Genomic DNA, 27119 nt, shown 5'->3' with positions numbered 1-27119 from the left:
CCTAATAATTATGCACAGTAATAGTCACCTGCACACACAGATATCCCCCTAAAATAGCTATAACTAAAAACAAACTAAAAACTACTTCCAAAACTATTCAGCTTTGATATTAATGAGTTTTTTGGGTTCATTGAGAACATGGTTGTTGTTCAATAATAAAATTAATCCTCAAAAATACAACTTGCCTAATAATTCTGCACTCCCTGTATTTATGTGTATATATGTGTTTATATGTGTATATATGTCTGCAAATACATATACTGTATATACAGATATAAATACATATGTACACATGCATAGACATATATTGTTTACTTACATATACATCTTTAGATATGGTTTGGTTTTTTTCAAATAATTTTTATTGAGGTTTGGCATGTAACATTACAGACAAGCAATACTTGAAAAGACATTAAAAAAAAAATACAAAAAGGGAAAATATAATTAGTCATAAGGATAAAAATATACAACCAAAACTGTTACATCACAAATAAATTCAAATAAACAAAAGAAAAACCTCACATTTTCTAATTTTTTATCTCAGCAGATTAGTGTCGCATTGTGCAAACGAAAGAGCAATACCATTAATACTGAAACAACGCTAGATAACAAATATATATAATGGAATGGTTAATCTTGTAGAAGGTACCTTTAATTAGAGGTTAAATATCCTTATTTGGAACACAATAAAACTCCACTATCATGTAGCTATAAAATGTATACATAAGAAATTATCTATCTATCGAATCTATAATAAATAGATACATTCGATAGATAATTTCCCAGACAGAGAATTTCAAGACGTGCGGGCTGGGTCCTATGGTAAGGTTCCCAGAGGCAGTTGCGGCACCCGAGGCTCTGATTAGAACAGAGCACTCTGGAGCGTATCTGCCCTCGGCCGAAATCGGAACATTCTGTTCTTTATTTATTTTGTTAAACTCAACTATTATTTAACATCATGTTCTTTATTTATTTAGTTAAACTCAACTATAACAATTAATGAAATTAACATAATATTATTATTTTAACGTAATTTTCTTTATTTATTTTGTTAAACAACTATAACAATTAAAAAAAAAAAATACAAACAATCAAACGGTTTAAAATATTAGATCTAGGAAATGAATTTGCAGTCACAAATTATTTTATTGCAGTTTTTAGATTTAATATAGGAAATGAATTTGCAATTGCTTACTTATTTGTGCAGTCTAAAAATTGGTGACATTTTGAATTACATAGATAGATTCAATAGATAATTTCCCAGACAGAGAATTTCAAGACGTTCAGTCTGGGACCCATAGTATGGTTCCTAGAGGCAGTTGTGGCGCCTGAGGCTCTGATTAGAACAGAGCACTCTGGAGCGTATCTGCCCTCGGCCGCAATTGGAACATTCTTCGGCTTCTTTTTCAATAAACAGTTTACATGAGAGAAACAAACTTTTCTCACTTTAACTACACGGAAGCAGTTAATATGCACATTACCTAGGTAAAGTGCAGATTCTGCACTTTAACTGAGCAAATCAGTTAATCTGCAGATTAACTAGGTAATGTGCACATGAACTGATTCTGCACTTTAACTGTAACATATACATTTTCTGGGTCTGACAAGTATACACATTGTAACATAGTAATACAAATAATTAGCTATCCAACATGCTTTATAATATTCTAAATTAATTCTCATCTGCCATAAAGATTGTGGATTCTATAAATTCAATGGATTATCAAATCAATTCTTAATCACTAGGTTATAAGCTTTCTAATTGTCTACACTTTTCCATGAACTTGTGTTAAAACATACAAACAAACAGTGAGATATTCTAGAGGGTACTCATCTTGTGGTAGAGGGAATTATTAATTTAGGTTGAAGAAATATGTGAAAGGCTACTCACAGGTTATATACAGGGAGTGCAGAATTATTAGGCAAGTTGTATTTTTGAGGATTAATTTTATTATTGAACAACAACCATGTTCTCAATGAACCCAAAAAACTCATTAATATCAAAGCTGAATAGTTTTGGAAGTAGTTTTTAGTTTGTTTTTAGTTATAGCTATTTTAGGGGGATATCTGTGTGTGCAGGTGACTATTACTGTGCATAATTATTAGGCAACTTAACAAAAAACAAATATATACCCATTTCAATTATTTATTTTTACCAATGAAACCAATATAACATTTCAACATTCACAAATATACATTTCTGACATTCAAAAACAAAAACAAATCAGTGACCAATATAGCCACCTTTCTTTGCAAGGACACTCAAAAGCCTGCCATCCATGGATTCTGTCAGTGTTTTGATCTGTTCACCATCAACGTGCAGCAGCAACCACAGCCTCCCAGACACTGTTCAGAGAGGTGTACTGTTTTCCCTCCTTGTAAATCTCACATTTGATGATGGACCACAGGTTCTCAATGGGGTTTAGATCAGGTGAACAAGGAGGCCATGTCATTAGATTTTCTTCTTTTATACCCTTTCTTGCCAGCTACGCTGTGGAGTACTTGGACGCGTGTGATGGAGCATTGTCCTGCATGAAAATCATGTTTTTCTTGAAGGATGCAGACTTCTTCCTGTACCACTGCTTGAAGAAGGTGTCTTCCAGAAACTGGCAGTAGGACTGGGAGTTGAGCTTGACTCCATCCTCAACCCGAAAAGGCCCCACAAGTTCATCTTTGATGATACCAGCCCAAACCAGTACTCCACCTCCACCTTGCTGGCGTCTGAGTCGGACTGGAGCTCTCTGCCCTTTACCAATCCAGCCACGGGCCCATCCATCTGGCCCATCAAGATTCACTCTCATTTCATCAGTCCATAAAACCTTAGAAAAATCAGTCTTGAGATATTTCTTGGCCCAGTCTTGACGTTTCAGCTTGTGTGTCTTGTTCAGTGGTGGTCGTCTTTCAGCCTTTCTTACCTTGGCCATGTCTCTGAGTATTGCACACCTTGTGCTTTTGGGCACTCCAGTGATGTTGCAGCTCTGAAATATGGCCAAACTGGTGGCAAGTGGCATCTTGGCAGCTGCACGCTTGACTTTTCTCAGTTCATGGGCAATTATTTTGCGCCTTGGTTTTTCCACACGCTTCTTGCGACCCTGTTGACTATTTTGAATGAAACACTTGATTGTTCGATGATCACGCTTCAGAAGCTTTGCAATTTTAAGAGTGCTGCATCCCTCTGCAAGATATCTCACTATTTTTGACTTTTCTGAGCCTGTCAAGTCCTTCTTTTGACCCATTTTGCCAAAGGAAAGGAAGTTGCCTAATAATTATGCACACCTGATATAGGGTGTTGATGTCATTAGACCACACCCCTTCTCATTACAGAGATGCACATCACCTAATATGCTTAATTGGTAGTAGGCTTTCGAGCCTATACAGCTTGGAGTAAGACAACATGCATAAAGAGGATGATGTGGTCAAAATGCTCATTTGCATAATAATTCGGCACTCCCTGTATAGGTTATATAATGAAATATGATTACATTTGCAGTATTTATCTAGGGAAACCGTGCTAAAACACTCTGAGCATAATTACAAATGCCAGGGTGTGTTGATGGGTGGGGGGAATAAATATAAAAATAGAGATTATCATTGGAGCAACATAAGTATTAGGCTTGATACCATAGTCACACAGTTTGTATAGATTGTTATAGGAGTTATAAGTATAAATATAAATTAGCTATGCTTTTAATTTAAGAGAAGCAAACACCATATACACTACAAACAGTTGAGCAGAACAGTGTACAGAGCTTTACCTCGGCCGCTGGTAGCTCTTTTACATTAGGTGAATAATTTGCAGGTATAAAGGTATTGTTCTTGGCCTCCCTAACTCAGTTAAGAAGTGAGAGTAACTATACCCCTCAGAGGTCCCTTTTTTGCATTAATAATTTATTTATTTATAAAATATTTTACCAGGAAGGATACATTGAGATAATACTCATAGACCTATAATAAAGATTACCTCTAAATAGATTATATCCGGTATTATTATACTTATATACAAATTGGGTTTATGGGAACAGTTTGACCTCCTATTTATATAGACTAGAGGACACATATAAGACATTTATGGGTCAAACCAAACGCAACATCAGAACTAACTAAATAGCTGAAACTGCCGTAATGATAACTGGTAAGCATAAATCATAATTTCCACATCTTGATATTTAGGAGTTTAACACATTTGATTAAGATGTTTAACCAGCTCAAAGAGTAACTTAGCATGTAGTCCAAACCTAGCAGCTGTTATGAGTTACATATATACATTGTTTGAGTTTACATATATGAAAAACAACATGTGGTAACCATCTTTATATCTCCTGTAAAGAATAAATAAAAAATCAAGGTTTACATGTATGTATGTGTATCAGATAGTATTATAAGATCTTGACGTAAACTAAAACACATAAAAAAATATGGCTATACAGAGTATAATCTAAACTGCTAGGGGAACAACGCGTCACCTAAACGTAGGGAATTACTGTGAGAGCTGATCTAAATTGAAGATAAATATGCAAACGACTCACTGCAGAAACTAGTGCTAGACAGATAACAGAGCCACTTCAACAAGCTTACGTAGGTTGACATAGTGACCTAGAATATGAAATACCCTAAGTGGAAAAAGCAATATGTATCTTGGTAAGCTGTAGTCAATGTGTACATAGATTAGGATCTTAAAAATTCAGACCGAGGGGGGCGGAGCCAGCTATAGAAGAAGCAGGATGCACAATCTATGAGCTCCCAAAGATCTCTTAGTTATGGAGATATAAAGTATGCATTTTAGTAAAATTTCTAACCCATAGCAGAGACTGACCTGAGGATAATCTAGATGCTAAACACGACATTTATTTGGGCTACAGGCACTTGCAGACACTGTCGACATAGTGGGCTGCAGGCTGGAGCCTACCAAGGAGAGAGTGTTACCTCCTATAATCTCACAGGCTGTAGCACTACATGTAAATAATCATCTTCTAAAGAATGCAGCTGCAACGATTCTTTCTACGCATGAAGCGGTGACCGATACACTATACCAGCTTATGCCAGCTCACTCTCTAGCTGCCCCATACGCAGATCCTATGACAGCTCTAATTTATTCTACACTACAGGAGCAAGTAGAGCTGTGCACCTCCACACCACCAATAGTTCTGTCCTCATGGTCCATCAAACTAGCACGGGTATACGGATTATGGTCATTCACTGCTGCCACATCCACGGCCCTGTCAGACTTCTGATTTGAATCCTGCCCTTTGAAGGATGCCAGTAGGTGGACATATCTATGGGGACATACTAGAGTTGGAGTGGGCTAATTGCCAACATATGCATGGTTTATTAAGGTGTACAGGGGACCTCTCATAACGCCCTATGTTCCGGTTTTTCCACATGTCTACGCCTCAGACTTATTTCGCCTGGTATATTATGTCATATTGCCCCCAAAACAGCTGTAAGCCACTAAATTGGTGGATTAAGCAAGTACTGCTCCATTCCCTTTGCTCTAATTTTACGTAAGTCTGTTTTCAACATCATTAACTGCATGTATAAAGTTATAGCTCTTCCATGTCTATTATTTTAAAGGCCAAGTTCATTGTGTCATCTTGTGTATGGTTAAGTGAATTTCCTACTGTACTAGCTTCCTTAAAGTATAATTAACTGTTAGTCTCACTAACAGATACAGGGGATGCTTGTGTATTTGCTGAATACTGGAGGTATTACAATGGAGATTATATATTGTACTTAACTGTCTAATGGAACTTTATATCTAATGCTGCAGGGCATAGGGCCCATGTCCTGTGGCAGACCTATTTACTAATTTTCTGTTTTTTAACTTATGTAACTACGTCTTGGATAGTTGGGGATTGTCACCTAGCAACCAGTCGCTCCCCATAAAATTATGTATTTAGCTAAGAGATAACTGATTTTGACCTAATAGATGTTTACTGCCCCTTGAACAACCTTTTTTTCTTGTAAAAAACCAGTGAAGCACACATGTTAATTAAAGCTATAACTGCATCAAGACTGCTCTATCTAGATATCCTGACCTTATTGCAGTTTTGCTAATATAGTGATCATATACATTTCTATATCACAGCATGTGGAGTTCAGTCTACATGGCACTAAGTAATTGTGGTGATTTAGCCATATAATTATATGTTTGTGCAATACCTTCGGCAGTCAACGTTAAAGATAGACAACACTTATTTTTTAATTATTATGTAGCATTATCTGCTTATAACCTTATTACTTCTCATGGTTAATATAGGCCTATATATGTATAGGAGTATATGCTATACTCATGAGTATATTGAGTTAGAATTTTGACATTCTCCAATACCCCTTAACAGCCGTAATATCGGTTTATAACTTTGTTGTTTCATATGGTCACTATGGACATATATAGATACATGAAAGTGTGATAGATACATAAGTATATTGAGCGAAATTCATAACATCTCCCAACCCATATCCAACAAACACACCATTTGTCTATATCCTTCCTACCTTCCATGGTTATTATAGCCTATATACAGTATATATAAACTAGAATGTATGCTAAGACCACAAGTATTTCAAGCAAAGGTCATGGCACCCTTCAACCGCTACTTAACAAATGCTTCCCTTAACAGAAAATCGTGTAGCCTAATATAAATATCTCAAAGTATCCGTAAAGTTTCTTGGCGTAGGCTGGTCCTGCGTCATTCATATCAGGCATTGCCCTCTCTTGCATTACAACCTAAGACGAGATCTGATAACTAGTGATGTCGCAAACCTAAAATTTTCCGTTCACGAACGGCGAACACAAACGTCCTCAAATGTTCGTGAACGGGCGAACCGGGCAAACCGCCATAGTCTTCAATAGGCAGGCGAACTTTAAAACCCACAGGGACTCTTTCTGGCCACAATAGTGATGGAAAAGTTGTTTCAAGGTTACTAACACCTGGACTGTGGCATGCCGGAGGGGGATCCATGGCAAAACTCCCACGGAAAATTACATAGTTGATGCAGAGTCTGGTTTTAATCCATAAAGGGCAGAAATCACCTAACATTCCTAAATTGTTTGGAATAACGTGCTTTAAAACATCAGGTATGATGTTGTATCGATCAGGTAGTGTATGGGTTATGCCCGCTTCACAGTGACAGACCAAACTCCCTGTTTAACGCACCGCAAACAACCGCAAACAGTCCATTTGCACAACCGCAAACTCCCCATTTGTACAAGGTTGGATACCAAGCTAGCCATGTCCCGTTCCTTGTCCTCACTGATGTCATTGAAGGTCTCTTCGTCCACCCAGCCAACACCAAGGGTCCCCGAAAGGTGACAAGAAGCCCCCTGGGATGCCTGCTGTGTTTGGTCTTCCACCTCCTCAAAGCCACCTTCCTCCTCTGACTCCTCTTCTTCAGACTCCTCTCTCTGCGTTGCCTCTCTCTGCATTATTATAAGGTGTGCTAAGTAGTACTTTTCCTATCAGTTTAATCCCTGTTACGTCCCCTATCAGGGGACGTGTATATGGCATTGATTTTAGGAACCGGGAGATGGAAAAAGATGCTTGGTCGGTCCTCCTACTTCAAATTTAGGGCACTGCGCGTGCAATCGTGGCCGGACTTTTAGCCGATGGACATTTGGCAGATGGACATTTGGCCGACGGACATTTGGACGAAACAGAAGTGGATGTCGGATAGCAGTCCAGCCACAAGATAGATAGATTGATACATAGATTAGATAGATAGATAGATAGATAGATCAATAGATGCATTAGATACATTTGATAGATACGATAGATAGATAGATTTGATAGACAAATAGATAGATTTGATAGATAGATAATTTCCCAGACAGAGAATTACAAGACGTGCGGTCTGGGACCCATGGTAAGGTTCCCAGAGGCAGTTGCGGCGCCAGGGGACGTGTATATGGCATGGATTTTAGGAACCGGGAGATGGAAAAAGATGCTTGGTCGGTCCTCCTACTTCAAATTTGGGGCACTGCGCGTGCAATCTACTGTGCCACCAGATATGAGTGGTGTGTTAAGTAGTACTATTCTTATCAGTTTAATCCCTGTTACGTCCCCTATCAGGGGACATGTATATGGCATGGATTTTAGGAACCGGAAGATGGAAAAAGATGCTTGGTCGGTCCGGCCACGAGATAGATAGATTTGATTGATAGATACATAGATTAGATAGATAGATCAATAGATGCAATAGATACATTTGATAGATACGATAGATAGATAGATTTGATAGATAAATATATAGATTTGATAGATAATTTCCCATACAGAGAATTACAAGACGTGCGGTCTGGGACCCATGGTAAGGTTACTTCCTTTTGCACAATCGAGTACAGGTTGGGGATTGCCTTTTGTGCATTGAAATTTCATCCGGGTACCTTCCACTGCGGTGTCCCCTATCAGGGGACGTGTATATGGCATGGATTTTAGGAACCGGGAGATGGAAAAAGATGCTTGGTCGGTCCTTCTACTTCAAATTTGGGGCACTGTGCGTGCAATCTATTGTGGCACCAGATATGAGTGGTGTGTTAAGTAGTACTATTCTTATCAGTTTAATCCCTGTTACGTCCCCTATCAGGGGACGTGTATATGGCATGGATTTTAGGAACCAGGAGATGGAAAAAGATGCTTGGTCGGTCCGGCCACGAGATAGATAGATTTGATAGATAGATACATAGATTAGATAGATAGATCAATAGATGCAATAGATACATTTGATAGATACAATAGATAGATAGATAGATAGATAGATAGATTTGATAGATAAATAGATAGATTTGATAGATATTTCCCAGACAGAGAATTACAAGACGTGCGGTCTGGGACCCATGGTAAGGTTACTTCCTTTTGCACAATCGAGTACAGGTTGGGAATTGCCTTTTGTGCAAAGAAATTTCAGTTGGGTACCTTCCACTGCTGTGTCCCCTATCAGGGGACATGTATATGGCATGGATTTTAGGAACCGGGAGATGGAAAAAGATCCTTTGTCGGTCCTCCTACTTCAAATTTGGGGCACTGCGCGTGCAATCTACTGTGTCACCAGATATGAGTGGTGTGTTAAGTAGTACTATTCTTATCAGTTTAATCCCTGTTACGTCCCCTATCAGGGGACGTGTATATGGCATGGATTTTAGGAACCGGGAGTCGGGAGATGGAAAAAGATGCTTGGTCGGTCCGGCCACGAGATAGATAGATTTGATAGATAGATAGATAGATACATAGATTAGATAGAAAGATCAATAGATGCAATAGATACATTTTATAGATACAATAGATAGTTAGATTTGATAGATAGATAGATTTGATAGATAGATAATTTCCCAGACAGAGAATTACAAGACGTGCGTTATGGGACCCATGGTAAGGTTCCCAGAGGCAGTTGCGGCGCCAGGGGACGTGTATATGGCATGGATTTTAGGAACCGGGAGATGGAAAAAGATGCTTGGTACGTCCTCCTACTTAAAATTTGGGGCACTGTGCGTGCAATCTAATGTGCCACCAGATAGGAGTGGTGTGTTAAGTAGTACTATTCCTATCAGTTTAATCCCTGTTACGTGCCTTTTTTTTGGTTTGGTTTTTGAAGCCACAGTGCAGCACCAGAGGCCAGAAAAATTAGGTATTGTTGCAGGCATTGTTTGTTTCCCAGGCAGAAAGTGCCCTAAAACATTGCGGCTTGAACCCTAGTTGGTGGCGGATAAGTCACGCAAGTCATCCGGCATTCGAAGATAAAATACAGCACCGTGTGGACCATTTTTAGCCCAAGGCAGCTCATCTCATCAGGCCTTTTTTACTCGAATGTCAATGTCAGTCCCTTCGGGATCCATCCCTCATTCATCTTAATAAAGGTAAGGTAATCTAGACTTTTTTGACCTAGACGACTTCTCTTCTCAATGACAATACCTCCTGCTGCACTGAAGGTCCTTTCTGACAGGACACTTGAAGCGGGGCAGGCCAGAAGTTCTATCGCAAATTGGGATAGCTCAGGCCACAGGTCAAGCCTGCACACCCAGTAGTCAAGGGGTTCATCGCTCCTCAGAGTGTCGAGATCTGCAGTTAAGGCGAGATAGTCTGCTACTTGTCGTTCTCTGAGGGTTGACCCCGAAGGGCTGTGGCGATGCATAGGAGTTAAAAAGCTCTGCATGTCCTCCATCAACAACACGTCTGTAAAGCATCCTGTCCTTGCCGGCGTGGTCTTGGGAATTGGAGGATTACTTTCACCTCTTCCCCTGTTAGATTCCCGTTGTGCTGTGACATCACCCTTATACGCTGTGTAAAGCATACTTTTTAATTTATTTTGGAACTGCTGCATCCTTTCTGACTTGCAGTAATTCGGTAACATTTCAGGCACTTTATGCACCCAGTACAGGTCGTTCTCCTTCAGCTTTTTTATACGAGGGTCACTCAACAGGCACGACAGCATGAAAGACCCCATTTGCACAAGGTTGAATGCAGAGCTACTCATGTCCCGTTCCCCGTCCTCAGTGATCTCACTGAAGGTATCTTCTTCCCACCAGCCACGTACAACACCACGGGTACCAGATAGGTGACAACGAGCACCCTGGGATGCCTGTTGTGGTTGGTCTTCCTCCTCCTCCTCCTCAAAGCCACATTCCTCCTCTGACTCCTCTTCCTCACAATCCTCTTCCAGCATTGCCGCTGGTCTTATGCTGATAAGGCTGTTTCTGGTGGTGATGGTGACCACAACTCTTCCTCTTCACGCTCATCTATGGCCTGATCCAGCACTCTTCGCAGGGCACGCTCCAGGAAGAAAACAAATGGTATGATATAGCTGTTGGTGCCTTCGGTGTGACTGACTAGGTTTGTCACCTCCTCAAAAGGACGCATGAGCCTACAGGCATTGTGCATGAGCATCCAGTAACGTGGCAAAAAAAATCCCAGCTCCGCAGAGGCTCTCCTAACACCCCGGTCATACAAATACTCGTTAACGGCTTTTTCTTGTTGGAGCAGGCGGTCGAACATTAGGAGTGTTGAATTCCAACGTGTCGGGCTGTCGCAAATCAAGCGCCTCACTGGCATGTTGTTTCGCCGCTGGATATCGGAAAAGTGCGCCATGGCAGTGTAGGAACGCCTCAAATGGCCACACACCTTCCTGGCCTGCTTCAGGACGTCCTGTAAGCCTGGGTACTTATGCACAAAGCGTTGTACGATCAGATTACACACATGTGCCATGCACGGCACATGTGTCAACTTGCCCAATTTCAATGCAGCCACCAAATTACTTCCGTTTTCAGAAACCACTTTGCCGATCTCCAGTTGGTGCAGAGTCAGTCACTGATCCACCTGTGCATTCAGGGCGGACAGGAGTGCTGGTCCGGTGTGACTCTCTGCTTTCAGGCAAGTGAACCCCAAGACGGCGTGACACTGCCTTATCCGGGATATGGAATAGTACCTGGGGAGCTGGGGGGTGCCGTTGATGTGGAGCAAGACGCAGCAGCAGAAGAGGACTCAGCCGAGGAGGTTATGGAAGAGGATGGAGTAGGAGGAGTAAAGGAGGTGGCAGCAGGGCTGCCTGCAAGTCGTGGCAGTGTCACCAACTCCTCCTCTGCAGAGCCATGCATTCCATGCTTGGGAGCCGTCAGCAGGTTTACCCAATGCGCAGTGTAGGTGATATACCTCCCCTGACCATGCTTTGCAGACCAGCTATCAGTGGTCATATGGACCCTTGCCCCAACACTGTGTGCCAGACATGCCATTACTTCCTTTTGCACAATCAAGTACAGGTTAGGGATTGCCTTTTGTGCAAAGAAATTTTGGCCGGGTACCTTCCACTGCGGTGTCCCAATAGCTACAAATTTGAACGCCTCAGACTCCACCAGCTTGTATGGTAAAAGCTGGCGGGCTAAGAGTTCAGACAAGCCAGCTGTCAGATCCTGGGCAAGGGGGTGACTTTGTGACATTGGCTTCTTATGCTCAAACATGTTCTTGACAGACACCTGACTGTGGGCAGATGAGCAGGAACTGCTCCGGAAGAGAGACGGAGTGGCGGATGGTTGAGAGGGGGCAAGGAGGACAGCAGTGGTTGACGTGGCTGAAGATGCTGGACCAGGAGGAGGATGGTGACTTTTAGTTTGTGTGCTGCTTCTACTCATGTGTTGATCCCATAGGCATTTGTGATGTGCGATCATGTGCCTTCGCAAAGCAGTTGTACCTAGGTGGGTGTTGGACTTCCCACACAGGTTGCAAATGGCATCGCTGTTGTCAGAGGCAGACACACAAAAAAAAATGCCACACTGCTGAGCTCTGTGATGACGGCATTCTGGTGGTGGCAACAGCATGCGTTGATTGGCGTGCTGTCTGGCTGACCCCGGGTGACAATGCATGCTGTCTGACTGTGCCACTAGCTCCTTGCGACGACCTCCCCCTGCTTCCAACTCGTCTCCTCCTCCTCTCTGTCTCCCCATCTGAACTTTCCCCCTGTTCTTCTCTTCTAGCGGGCACCCACGTGACATCCACAGACGCATCATCATCATCAACCGCTTCACTTGTATCTGACAAATCAACAAAAGAAGCAGCAGCGGGTACAACATCATCATCATCACACCGTACGTCCATGTCTGAAATGCTGCCTGACTGAGACATATCACTGTTATCTACATCCTCTGTCAATGATGGTTGCGCATCACTCATTTCTTTCAACTGATGTGTAAAAAACTCCTCTGACAGCTCAAGTGAAGCGGCTGTGGTGCTAGTGTTGGTGGTGGTGGCAGGCGGGCGAGTGGTAACTTGAGAGGTGCCCGAAGATAAGCTGGAGGAGGATGGTGCGTCAAGGTTCGGAGAGGAAGCTATAGAAGATTGGGTGTCTTGTGTTATAAAGTTAACTATTTCCTCAGAACTTTTCGAGTTCCTGGGACGTGGCCTCTGAACACTGGGCATTATTCTAGGGCCAAAGGGAATCACAGCACCATGACCACAACGGCACCTGTGGGGTGGCCTGCTTCTGCCTGTCATTTTTTTTTAAATGTACACTTACACTACTATTAAACAAGATATGAGTGGTGGCACTGGGTAAGTGGGCACAGTATACACTGTGAGCCTGACACAAAAAAGCAGACTGATGTGTCACAGTCCAAAAAGTTTTTATTTTTTTTAAATGTACACTTACACTAATATTAAACAAGATATGAGTGGTGGCACTGGGCGAGTGGGCCCAGTATAAGCTGTGAGCCTGAAACAAAAAAGCAGACTGATGTTTCACAGTCCAAAAAGTTTTTTTTGTTTTTAAATGTACACTTACACTACTATTAAACAAGATATGAGTGGTGGCACTGGGCAAGTGGGCACAGTATACGCTGTGAGCCTGATACAAAAAAGCAGACTGATGTTTCACAGTCCAAAAAGTTTTTATTTTTTTAAATGTACACTTACACTACTATTAAACAAGATATGAGTGGTGGCACTGGGCAAGTGGGCCCAGTATCAGCTGTGACCCTGAAACAAAAAAGCAGACTGATGTTTCACAGTCAAAAATGTTTTTTTTGTTTTTAAATGTACACTTACACTACTATTAAACAAGATATGAGTGGTGGCACTGGGCAAGTGGGCCCAGTATAAGCTGTGAGCCTGAAACAAAAAAGCAAACTGATGTTTCACAGTACAAATTTTGTTTTTTGTTTTTAAATGTACACTTACACTACTATTAAACAAGATATGAGTGGTGGCACAGAGCAAGTGGGCCCAGTATAAGCTGTGAGCCTGAAACAAAAAAGCAGACTGATGTTCCACAGTCCAAAAAGGTTTTTTTGTTTTTAAATGTACACTTACACTACTATTAAACAAGATATGAGTGGTGACACTGGCAAGTGGGCACAGTATACGCTGTGATCCTGACACAAAAAAGCAGACTGATGTTTCAGAGTCCAAAAAGTTTTTATTTTTTTAAATGTACACTACTGTTACACCAGATATGAGTGGTGGCACTGGGCAAGTGGGCACAGTATACGCTGTGAGCCTGGCACACACGCTGGCAGGCAGGCAACTGCAATTAGATTACACTAGCAGACTGATGTTTGACAGTCGAAAACATTTTTTTTTTTAAATTTACACTACTGTTACACCAGATATGAGTGGTGGCACTGGGCAAGTTGGCACAGTATACGCTGTGAGCCTGGCACACATGCTGGCAGGCAGGCAGGCAACTGCAATTAGATTACACTAGCAGACTGATGTTTCACAGTCGAAAAAGTTTTTTTTTTTTAATTTACACTACTGTTACACCAGATATGAGTGGTGGCACTGGGCAAGTGGGCCTGGCACACACGCTGGCAGGCAGGCAGGCAACTGCAATTAGATTACACTAGCAGACTGATGTTTCACAGTCAAAAAAGTTTTTTTTTTTTAAATTTACACTACTGTTACACCAGATATGAGTGGTGGCACTGGGCAAGTGGGCCTGGCACACACACTGGCAGGCAGGCAACTGCAATTAGATTACACAAGCAGACTGATGTTTCACAGTCAAAAAAGTTTTTTTTTTTAAATTTACACTACTGTTACACCAGATATGAGTGGTGGCACTGGGCAAGTGGGCCTGGCATACACGCTGGCAGGCAGGCAACTGCAATTAGATTACACAAGCAGACTGATGTTTCACAGTCAAATTTTTTTTTTTTAATTTTACACTACTGTTACACCAGATATGAGTGGGGGCACTGGGCAAGTGGGTCTGGCACACACGCTGGCAGGCAGGCAACTGCAATTAGATTACACTAGCAGACTGATGTTTCACAGTCAAAAAAGTTTTTTTTTTTAATTTACACTACTGTTACACCAGATATGAGTGGTGTGGCACTGGGCAAGTGGGCCTGGCACACACGCTGGCAGGCAGGCAACTGCAATTAGATTACACTAGCAGACTGATGTTTCGCAGTCAAAAAAGTTTTTTTTTTAAATTTACACTACTGTTACACCAGATATGAGTGGTGTGGCACTGGGCAAGTGGGCCTGGCACACACGCTGGCAGGCAAGCAACTGCAATTAGATTACACTAGCAGACTGATGTTTCACAGTCGAAAAAGTTTTTACACCAGATATGAGTGGTGGCACTGGGCAAGTGGGCCTGGCACACACGCTGGCAGGCAGGCAACTGCAATTAGATTACACTAGCAGACTGATGTTTCACAGTCAAAAAAGTTTTTTTTTCTAAATTTACACTACTGTTACACCAGATATGAGTGGTGGCACTGGGCAAGTGGCTTGGCAGGCAGGCAGGCAGGCAGGCAACTGCAATTAGATTACACAGGAAAAAAAATGATGTTCTAGCCCTAAAAAGGGCTTTTTGGGGTGCTGTCCTTACAGCAGAGATCAGATGAGTCCTTCAGGATTGTAGTGGACACTGAATACACTAGCCTAGCTATCAATTTCCCTATTAAATCACCAGCAGCTACACTGTCCCTCCTCTCACTAACAATGCAGCTTCCGAATGAATCTAAAATGGCTGCTGTTCAGGAGCTGGGAGGGTCTGGGAGGGAGGGTCTGCTGCTGATTGGCTGGAATGTGTCTGCAGACTGTGAGATACAGGGTCAAAGCTTACTCAATGATGACGAATAGTGGGCGGATTGAACATTGCATATTCAATGGTCAGGGGAGGTATATCACCTACACTGCGCATTGGCTATTTGTGTTCAAATAAAGTCTGTTTGATAAAGTGCTGGAGACCCTGCTTATCTTTGTTCATGTGTATTAGGGCTTGGCAGCGCCCTAGGTCTACCGTGCACATTCTTCACTCCCATGTGCTGTTCCCTTTCTGGACTTTGTTACGAATAGGGGGCGGATTGAACATTGCATATGTTCGCCCCCTCCGCCGCGGCGAACGCGAACATGCTATGTTCGCCAGGATTTATTCGCTGGCAAACTATTCGCTACATCACTTCTGATAACCACACCAAATTTTTGAGTTTAAACAATTAGGCTCTACCTTGCTAGACATAACATAAGCATAAAATGCAATCAATCTTTTCTTTTTATGCATTGCCCAGCAATTCAGTAACTTAGTTGTACAGGAACCTTTCCCCATGGTAATGCAGATTAGTAATATTAAAACATATTTATCCTGAGTTCCCAGTCAACAGTTTTTCTTGCTCCTCAATGAAGGCACAGTATTTTCCCTTCTTTCTGAGTAGGGGCTGCTTTGTATCATATATAAGTACCCACCTCCCCCCCCCACACACATAATATACCTCCTTGGCTAGGAGATTTAAAAACGTGGTTTGTCTTGTTTATACCGCACCTCAATTTTGTATTTTGTAAGTTATATCTTTAAGTTATCAGTTGTCGGTACTGAGAAATATACTACAACCCTAACTACCCTTTTTATAGAAACTTTTACATTATAACATTGAGTTGACATTATCTACCTTATCTAGATTACTAATTTTTAAGCCATTCCTTTAAGTTACCAGATGTTAGTATTGAGAACTATACTGCAACCCTAAACTACCCTTTTTTATAGAAACTTTCTCATTAAAGCATGAGCTGACACTATTTACCTTATTTAGTTTAGTAATTCACATAATTCAATTAACTACAGTTCGGAAAAGTAAAAAAAGAGGTTCTTCACTTGGGGTCCATGAGTGGCCCTGTCACATAACTGTGTTCCCACCTTATATTATGTTTATAACATCTTTGTGGTCCAAGAGTGGCCGCATACATTTTTTGGTGGATGTACTGTTTGAATTGCGCTTAATGTTTGTATTTAATGTGTAATTTGTCATTTAATTGTATTGTGTACCTATGCGATTTCTATTGGCAACCTACACTGTAACAATTTATTTTCCTCTTTAACATGTATTGACAATTACTAATTGTTTGTTTGAAAAGGAACCTCAATAAAAATTATTAAAAAAAAAATAACTTCAGACCATAAGGTCCCAAATAATAGGAGGGAATAATAAAAGGTCTCAGTTTTTTGGGAAATTATGGGTGCATAGGAAAAGTACCGTCTCACCCTATTCCCTCTCTCCACAGCTTGAGTCCCGTGTATGCATGGAATAGTTGCGCCAGCCTCCGCCTGCCGCTTCTATAGGATCCAGCTCTGTACTGCTTGTTTCAATGGCCTCATATCTGGCTGCGTAGGGCAGGCAAAGTTGTTTCAGCAAAAGAAAGGATCGCTCCAGAGCTGTCCCTGTTCGCTCCGGATTAGTTGCACTTCCTCCCAGGCCTTTGTGAGAGACTCCATTATCGCTCAACAGAAGGTATATGTCCTCCACATTGACCCACTCCGAGAGCACCCGAGGATCCCAATCTCCTCCTCCTTCTTGGGTTTCCCCGTGAGCGTCAGATGGGGCCCTAGCAAAAGCACTCAGTACCAAGAGCTCGTCAGTAGTCCTATCCACCTCATGGTGAAATGACTCCTCAGTAATTACTGTATCGGGTGTGAGCGGTGGATGCTGGGGCCCCAAAGCATCCCCGCAAATAATGTTCACATCTACTGTGTTTAAATAAGCAGTCGCCTGGGTCCTGCTGTCATCTGCATAGCCGATGGCTTTATTTGCAGTAAAATTAAGTTGGTGAGACGTTAAGAGTTTGCTAAGCTCAATTAACAGCTGATGAGCGTTTTCTATTTCTTTTGTAAACCCACAAGGGTGACAAGAAGTCTGCCGTCTTCTCCATTTTCAGGCAGGTCTTCAGTCTCTGTGTGAATCTAATGTCTTCATGGCACTGGTTAGTTGTCTCCAAGTGCTGAGAATGGGTTAATCATGCAATCCCCTGTTAAAAGAATGCTGACTTCATATTGAGAGTTTGATGTACGCTGATATTAGCATATTTAGAATGGGAGCTCTAAAGATGTGCGATCATCCATGCTCGGTGCTGGCTCCTTCCCCCTTTAGACATGTTTATTTTGCAAAGGCGTTTGACACAGTAGACCACGACATACTACTGCTCAAACTAAAACACTCAGGTATTGGTGATCGTCCGCTAACCTGGTTTCGATCATATGTATCGGATCAATCAAAATATGTCTTCATTTCTGATAGTGACTCCCTCCCTCTCCCAGTCACATGTGGTGTTCCCCAAGGTTCCATTCTCGGCCCCCTACTATTCACATTATTTATAAATGATCTGCCTAATGTCTGCAAATCCTCAACTGTACACATGTACGCACACGGCACGGTAATCTATGCAAACAATTCCGATCTGCAGCAGCTTGAGGCAGTGCTCCAAGACCAGTTCACAGAGGTAGAAAAGTAGATCTCAAAAAACAAACTCTTCCTAAACACTGACAAAACTGTCACTATGATCTTTGGAATGGTACCTAAATTATACAAACTACAGAATTCCCATCTACACATCAAAACAAAATCAAATTGCACACTGACCGCAGTCCACTCTTTCAAATACTTGGGTATGTTGTTAGACCCCAATCTATCTTTTGGCCTCCACATAGAAAAACTTGCATCTAAACTCTATCCAAAACTAGGTGCCCTGTACAGAAACAAATCCTGCCTCAGCCCTACAGTAAAGGAAAAGATTGTACAGCAAATGCTAATGCCAATCATGGATTATGGGAATGTAGTATATGCACCTGCATCGCAAACTCACCTTTATAAACGTAATACATTGTATAACTCATTCTGCCGCTTTGTGCTACAATGTAATTACAGGACCCACCATTGTGACATGCTAAAAGAACTAAACTGGCTGTCGCTGGAATCCAGACGCACCCTCCATCTTTCCAGCCTTGTGTTTAAGAGCTTTTCTGGGAAGCTCCCATCCTACCTGAGCAGAATGATCTCCCCGGCTATTCCCACCTCCTATAACCTCTGATCCAGTACCAGCACATTATTTAGTTTACCTCAATACAAAAAGAAAGCAGCTCGATCCTCCTTTTCCTACAGAGCACCACTTAATGGAACGACCTCCCGCACACTTTCAAACCTTCCCTAAACCTAAAATCCTTTAAGAGATCCCTCGCTACATATCTCAAAACAGAATGCACCTGTCATGCGTCTGAGCCCTTATAAATTGTTTTGCAATATTTTTTAAAATATTTTTTTGTTAGATGGTGTTATTACGAGTGTAACTGTATTTTTTAATGTATTTTTGATGTGTTTGTGCAACTTTTTTGTTTTGCAAAACAGTTAACCAGAGCTCTTAGGGAGCAGTAATTATTCTAGCTTAAATCGCGATTGCATTCAAGCAGTGGCGTTTACTTTCAACTTTTAATACGAGCTGAAAACCAGACACGTGCAAACACCCGCAATAAAACCCCTTATTGCTCGCACGTAACTTAGCGCTCCGCTCGTAATTTAGCCCTGTCACTTTTGTCTTGGATGTCTTTGTACTACCTCCAACTCAATCAGTCTAAATCTGAGATGCTTCTTTCCCCCCCCCTCTCTGAGACATACAACGCCTTACAAATTAAAATTGGAGACTCTATTCTTAACACCTAACCTCAGATCAGCTGTCTTGGGGTCACACTTGACTCTAAACTAAAATTCACTCCAGATATACAAAGCTGTTACCAAATCCTTATGTGCACACCTACGCAACATTTTAAAAATTTGACTCAAGAAACTACAAAAATACTAATTAATTCGCTCATTTAGTCAGGCATTGAGTACTGCAATCTAGTTCTTAATGGTGTTCCCAAACACTGCCTCTCCCCTTTAATCTATCATGAATCCCTCTACTAGACCAGTCTCTACACTGATTCCCCGGCCCATACACTATAGAATACATTTCAATTCAAAGAAGTAACCCTAACCTGTAAAGCACTCAACATCCTCTCTCACACTATAGTTCTTCTCTCATCTTCGATCAACCTCTGAGCTACGTCTCTTCACTCCTATTATCTCTACGTCCCTCTCTCGCCTCCAAGGCTTCTCACATGCTGCTCTTGTTCTCTGGAACTCTTTTCCACACTCGATCAGACTGTCTCCAGTCTTGTATATCTTTCACATTGTATATCCATATCTCTGTAACCAGCTCTACAGAATTCTGTGTCACTATACAAATAAATCCTTATAATAATAATAAAGTAATGACAGAGTAACCTCTATGCAACAACACTTTTGATATCGGTAATTTTTACAAAACATAAATAATTTCTGTCCCATAAGATCTATCTCTGCCAGTGTTCTTAAAGGACCAGTCAACAGAGTAGATTTGCATAATCAACACATGCAAGATAACAAGACAATGTAATAGCACTTATTCTGAACTTCAAATGAATAGAAGATTTTATTTCTGTAAAATGTTAAAAGTTATGTCTATTTCCACTCCCCCTGTACCATGTGACAGCCATCAGCCAATCACAAATGCATACATATAACATGTTACAGCCATCAGCCAATCACAAATGCAGGTCTGTAATCACGCTTAGGAGTCTATTTAACAAGCTCCGAATGGATCTTGATGCCCCGTGATTCTGGCGAGCCTTCAGGCTGGCCAGAAACACAAGTTGTGAAGCAGCGGTCTAAAGACCGCTGCTCCATAACCTGTCTGCCTGCTCTGAGGCGGCAGACAGAAATCAGACAGATCGAATACTATCGGGTTGATTGACACCCCCTGCTAGCGAATCTGCAGGGGGCGGTATTGCACCAGTAGTTCACAAGAACTGCTGGTGCAATGATAAATGCCGACAGCGTATGCTATCGGCATTTATCAATGTGCTGCGGACATGGTTCACTTTAGAGGATCATGTCCGTCCGCACAATAATAAATGGACCCCTTAGTCTGTGAATTCTTGCACAGTAGGAGCTGGTGACTCAAAAAGTTTAAATATAAAAAGACTGTGCACTTTTTTTAATGGAAGTAAATTGGAAAGTTGTTTAGAATTGTATGCTCTATCTGAATATTGAAAGTTTAATTTTGACTTGAGTGTCCCTTTAAAGGGACAGTAAAGTAACAAGTAAAGTAAACAACTTTCCATTTTTTCTTCTATTAAAATTGCTTTGATTTCTTGGTATCTTTTGCTGAATAGTATACCTAGGTAGGCTCAGGAGCAGCAGTGTACTGCTGGGAGCTAGCTGGTGATTTGCGGCTGCACATATATGCCTTTTGCCACTGGCTCACCAAATGTGTTCAGCTAGCTCCTAGTAGTGTGCTTCCACTCCTGAGCCTACTTTTCAACAAAGTATACCAAGAGAAATAATCAAGCTTGATAACATAAGTATATTTGGAAGTTGTTTAATATTACATGCTGCATCTCAATCATGAAAGTTTAATTTTGAATTGACTGCCCCTTTGAAGATACATTCGGCAAGATTACAGGTTTTGTCGGTAAAGCCGTGCGGTGCTAACGCTCAGTATATGCTCACCGCTCACCTACAAACAAAGCTGGTATTACAGGTTTTTTTCAACCCGGCGTTAGCCTCAGGGGTGTATTTAGGTTTTGTGCTGCCCTAGGCACTCAAAATTCTGCTGCACCCCACCCCAGGTTTAAGGCCTTTTTTAGACATAATATTTTTGGGGCAGGGTGTAAAACATTGAAAAAATAATGTCTTTTTAAGTAGATGTTCACCAGGGCTTGCATTCACTCTGGTCACACACACACACACACACATATATATATATATATATATATATATATATATATATATATATATATATATATATATATATATATATATATATATATATATATATTGACATTATTTTGCAAGTCAGATGATTAAAGTGTTTATATCAGAAAAAAATATCCTTCACTGTATGATAGTTTGTCAGTAGGTAGTTGTAACCTTAATCATCTTCTTTGGTGATTGACAGTTATTTAAGCAAAATATCTGCTTGGATAAATATGTAATGAATATACAAACTGGCCTTTAAAAGTACTTAAAAAACACAACAGTAGTTATGATAGGTTTAGGAATTGTATCGTAGGGGATAAAGTCACAATAGTATATACTTGTATTGTTTCTGAATGTATTAAATGCATACAACATATTTTTAGTTGTGTTTTAAGTCCCATGGTTGTATAGATTCAGCAATAAATACTCATTCTTTGCATGTATGACAGATAGACAAACAGTAAATGTACAAGTATTTAGTGACTAATCCGTTTAAGTATTTTAATGCTTAATGAAGATGTATTGAAGGGAGAAAGGCATATGCTGTTTCACAGTGGTCACGGTGTAGTGCACACTGCACTGTGTAGTCTGTGTGAGGCCAGGAAGAATACCACATTCCCTCTCAGTGCAGGCCAGGCTGCGCAAGTGAGCTCCGCCTCCACTGTCACCACGTCATGCGCACCCACATACAATCCCATAGGATAGCAATAGCCGGGCCCTGGTTGATTTAGCCACCCGGTCCTGAGTTCAGTAGAGTGGCCCTAGGGACTCAAAATTCTGCTGCCCCTTAAAAATCTGCCTTGTTGGCCTATGCTTTAATACGCCCCTGGTTAGCCTCTAAAAAGTGAGCGGAGAGCAAAATTTAGCTCCACATCTCACCTCAATACCAGCGTTGCTTACGGTAGCGGTGAGCTGGCAAAACATGCTTCTGCACGATTTACCCATAGGAATCAATGGGGCAGAATCGGCTGAAAAAAAACCTCTGCAAAAAAGCAGCGTTCAGCTCCTAACGCAGCCCCATTGATTCCTATTGGGAAATACTTTTTATGTCTACACCTAACACCCTAACATGAACCCCGAGTCTAAACATCCCCTATATTATATTTATTAACCCCTAATATGCCGACCCCAACGTCGCCGACACCTGCATTATATTATTAACCCCTAATCTGCAGCTCCGGACACCGCCGCCACCTACATTATATTTATTAACCCCTAATCTGCCCCCCAACGTCGCCGCAATTATATTAAATTTATTAACCCCTAATCTGCCGCCGCCGCCACCAACGTCGCCGCCACTATAATAAAGTTATTAACCCCTAAACCTAAGTCTAACCCTAAGCCTAAAACCCCCCTAACTTAAATATAATTCAAATACATCTAAATAAATTTGCTATCATTAACTAAATTATTCATATTTAAAACTAAATACCTATAAAATAAACCCTAAGCTAGCTTCAATATAACTAATAGTTACATAGTAGCTATCTTAGGGTTTATTTTTATTTTACAGGCAACTTTGTATTTATTTTAACTAGGTACAATAGTTATTAAATAGTTATTAACTATTTAATAACTACCTAGCTTAAATAAATACAAATTTACCTGTAAAATAAACCCTAATCTAAGTTACAATTACATCTAACACTACACTATAATTAAATTAATTACCTAAACTAACTAACTACAATTAATTACAATTAAATTAAATAAACTAAATTACAAAAAAAAACCCCACTAAATTACAGAAAATAAAAAAGAATTACATTTTTTTAAACTAATTACACCTAATCTAATCCCCCTAATAAAATAAAAAAGCCCCCCAAAATAAAAAATTTCCCTACCCTATACTAAATTACAAATAGCCCTTAAAAGGGCCTTTTTGCGGGGCATTGCCCCAAAGTAATCAGCTCTTTTACCTGTAAAACAAAATACAATACCCCCCCAACATTAAAACCCACCACCCACACACCCAACCCTACTCTAAAACTCACCCAATCCCCCCTTAATAAAACCTAACACTAACTCCTTGAAGATCACCCTACCTTGAGACGTTTTCACCCAGCCGGGCACAAGTTGTCCTCCAGAGGGGCAGAAGTCTTCATCCGATCTGGGCAGAAGAGGACCTCCAGACGGCCAGAAGTCCTCATCCAGGCAGCATCTTCTAACTTCATCCATCCGGAGCGGAGCGGGTCCATCTTGAAGCCAGCCGACGCGGAGCATCCATCCAGACCGACGACTACCCGACGAATGACGGTTCCTTTAAATGACGTCATCCAAGATGGCGTCCCTTGAATTCCTATTGGCTGATAGGATTCTAACAGCCAATCAGAATTAAGGTAGGAAAAATCCTATTGGCTGATTTGAGCTTGCATTCTATTGGCTGATTGAACAGCCAATAGAATGCAAGCTCAATCCTATTGGCTGATTGGATCAGCCAATAGGATTGAACTTCAATTCTATTGGCTGATTGCATCAGCCAATAGGATTTTTCCTACCTTAATTCCAATTGGCTGATAGAATCCTATCAGCCAAACGGAATTCAAGGGACACCATCTTGGATGACGTCATTTAAAGGAACCGTCATTCGTCGGGTAGTCGTCGGTCTGGATGGATGCTCCACGTCAGCTGGCTTCAAGATGGACCCGCTCCGCTCCGGATGGATGAAGATAGAAGATGCCGCCCGGATGAAGACTTCTGGCCATCTAGATGTCCTCTTCTGCCCGGATTGGATGAAGACTTCTGCCCAACTGGAGGACCACTTGTGCCCGGCTGGGTGAAGACGTCTCAAGGTAGGGTGATCTTCAAGGGGTTAGTGTTAGGTTTTATTAAGGGGGATTGGGTGGGTTTTAGAGTAGGGTTGGGTGTGTGGGTGGTGGGTTTTAATGTTGGGGGGGGTATTGTAATTTTTTTTACAGGTAAAAGAGCTGATTACTTTGGGGCAATGCCCCGCAAAAAGCCCTTTTAAGGGCTATTTATAATTTAGTATAGGGTAGGGAATTTCTTTATTTTGGGGGGCTTTTTTATTTTATTAGGGGGATTAGATTAGGTGTAATTAGTTTAAAAAATGTTAATTATTTTTTTATTTTCTGTAATTTAGAGGTTTTTTTCGTAATTTAGTTTATTTAATTTAATTGTATTTAATTGTAGTTAGTTTAGGTAATTCATTTAATTAATTTGTAGTGTTAGGTGTAATTGTAACTTAGGTTAGGGTTTATTTTACAGGCAAATTTGTACTTATTTTAGCTAGGTAGTTATTAAATAGTTAACTATTGTACCTAGTTAAAATAAATACAAAGTTGCCTGTAAAATAAAAATAAACCCTACAATGTAATTATTAGTTATATTGTAGCTATCTTAGGGTTTATTTTATAGGTATTTTGTTTTAAATAGGATTAATTTATTTAATTGTAGTAATTTTATTTCGTTTTATTTAAAGGGACAGTCTAGGCCAAAATAAACTTTCATTATTCAGATAGAGCATGTAATTTTAAACAATTTTCCAATTTACTTTTAAAACCAATTTTGCTTTGTTCTCTTGGTATTCTTAGTTAAAAGCTTAACCTAGGAGGTTCGTATGCTAATTTCTTAGACCTTGAAGCCCACCTCTTTCAGATTGCATTTTAACAGTTTTTCACCACTAGAGGGTGTTAGTTCACGTATTTCATATAGATAACACTGTGCTCGTGCACGAGAAGTTATCTGGGAGCAGGCACTGATTGGCTAGACTGCAAGTCTGTCAAAAGAACTGAAAAAAGGGGCAGTTTGCAGAGGCTTAGATACAAGATAATCACAGAGGTTAAAAGTATATTATTATAACTGTTGGTTATGCAAAACTGGGAAATGGGTAATAAAGGGATTATCTATCTTTTAAAACAATAAAAATTCTGGTGTAGACTGTCTCTTTAAATTATATTTGTTAGGGGATGTTAGGGTTAGGGTTAGACTTAGGTTTAGGGGTTAATAAATTTAGTATAGTGTCGGCGAAGTTGGGGGCGGCAGATTAGGGGTTAATACATGTAGGTAGGTGTCGGCGATGTTAGGGACGGCAGATTAGGGGTTAATAATATTTAACTAGTGTTTGGGAGGCGGGAGTGCAGTGGTTTACGGGTTAATACATTTATTTAAGTGGTGGCGATGTCCGGTCGGCAGATTAGGGGTTAAAAACTTTATTTAAGTGTTTGCGATGTGGGGGGCTCAGTTTAGGGGTTAATAGGTAGTTTATGGGTGTTAGTGAACTTTTTAGCACTTTAGTTAAGAGTTTTATGTTACGGCGATAGCCCATAAAACTCTTAACTACTGACTTTTAAATGCGGTAGGAGTCTTGACAGGAAAGGGTGTACCGCTCACTTTTTCCAAGACTCGTAATACCGGCGTTAGGAAAATCCCATAGAAAAGATAGGATACGCAATTGACGTAAGGGGATTTGCGGTATGCTCGAGTCGCAGAAAAAAAGTGAGCGGTACACCTGTACCTGCCAGACTCGTAATACCAGCAGGTGTTAAAAAGCCGCGTTGGGACCCCTCAACGCTGCTTTTTAAGGCTAACACAAGACTCGTAATCTAGGCGTTTGTTTTTTCCTGTAGTATTGTCTTAAAATCTTCATATATTTATTTACATATTTTTATATTTTAATAACTGAGAAAGTGAGAATGCACTAATAATTTAAATACAATGCATTGTGCCACAAGAAGGCTACAGTATATGATTAATAAATTAGTCTTTGGTGCAGAAACAGTAGAAAAATACAACAAGCTAATCAAGAAGAATGATTTTTGCCTCATTTAGATAACACTATTGTCAGAACAAATTAACCTTCTCTTGTTCTTCTGCTATCAAAGTTGGTGTTTCAGGGTTTTCAATGTGTAACAGAAAAAGTTTTCTTAGTAAAGCAAAACACTTACTTAGTACCAAGCAACCAGCCTTAAAATGAATCCTTTGTAAATCAGAAAATCAATATTTTGGTTAATTTTTAAACCATTGAAATACTAAGCATGTTGCTGTGTAATTGTGAGTCAGTTTTTTTATCACAAAAAAACAAACTGTTAAGGGTAATCGTCCTATTCATATACAATAACAACACATGTCCAATAAACTTATATTTCAGTTATTTTCTTTTGTTATAACTGAAAACATAGACTAACAGATGGATAGCAGAAATGGACTAGGTGAGGCAGTGGTATTCTGGACATTCCACAGTCAGGAAAGGAAAGATGTGGAGAGAAAAATAGTGAAAGGGCTAGTGGAGAATGTAAGATAGGTTGAGAGAGTGGATGGTGCAACGATGTGACAGATAACTGAGACAGAAAGGAGGGATCAAAACAGGCAAAAGAGATACAAGTTTGTTGGGTGGCATAAGACCAGCAGGACAACAACAGGAAAGATGGGGTGGGTCTGCAGAATTACAAGAGGAATGCTAGGATATGGTGAGAGAGATAATAATAGGTGGAGAAGGTCTACCTGGTTTATTGGAAAGAGCAGACCAACTACACTAACAGGAGCCATCATTGCAATTAGGTCAGGATAGCTGGCTGTTGTCTTGCACACAAGCGCCACAAAATTAGTCAAACATCACTAAAAGGTTAAC

The sequence above is a fragment of the Bombina bombina genome, chromosome 3 (genome assembly GCF_027579735.1).
Source record: "Bombina bombina isolate aBomBom1 chromosome 3, aBomBom1.pri, whole genome shotgun sequence".
NCBI lineage: Eukaryota > Metazoa > Chordata > Amphibia > Anura > Bombinatoridae > Bombina > Bombina bombina.
The sequence above is the reverse complement of the archived record's forward strand: the minus strand, read 5'-3'. Positions refer to the sequence as shown.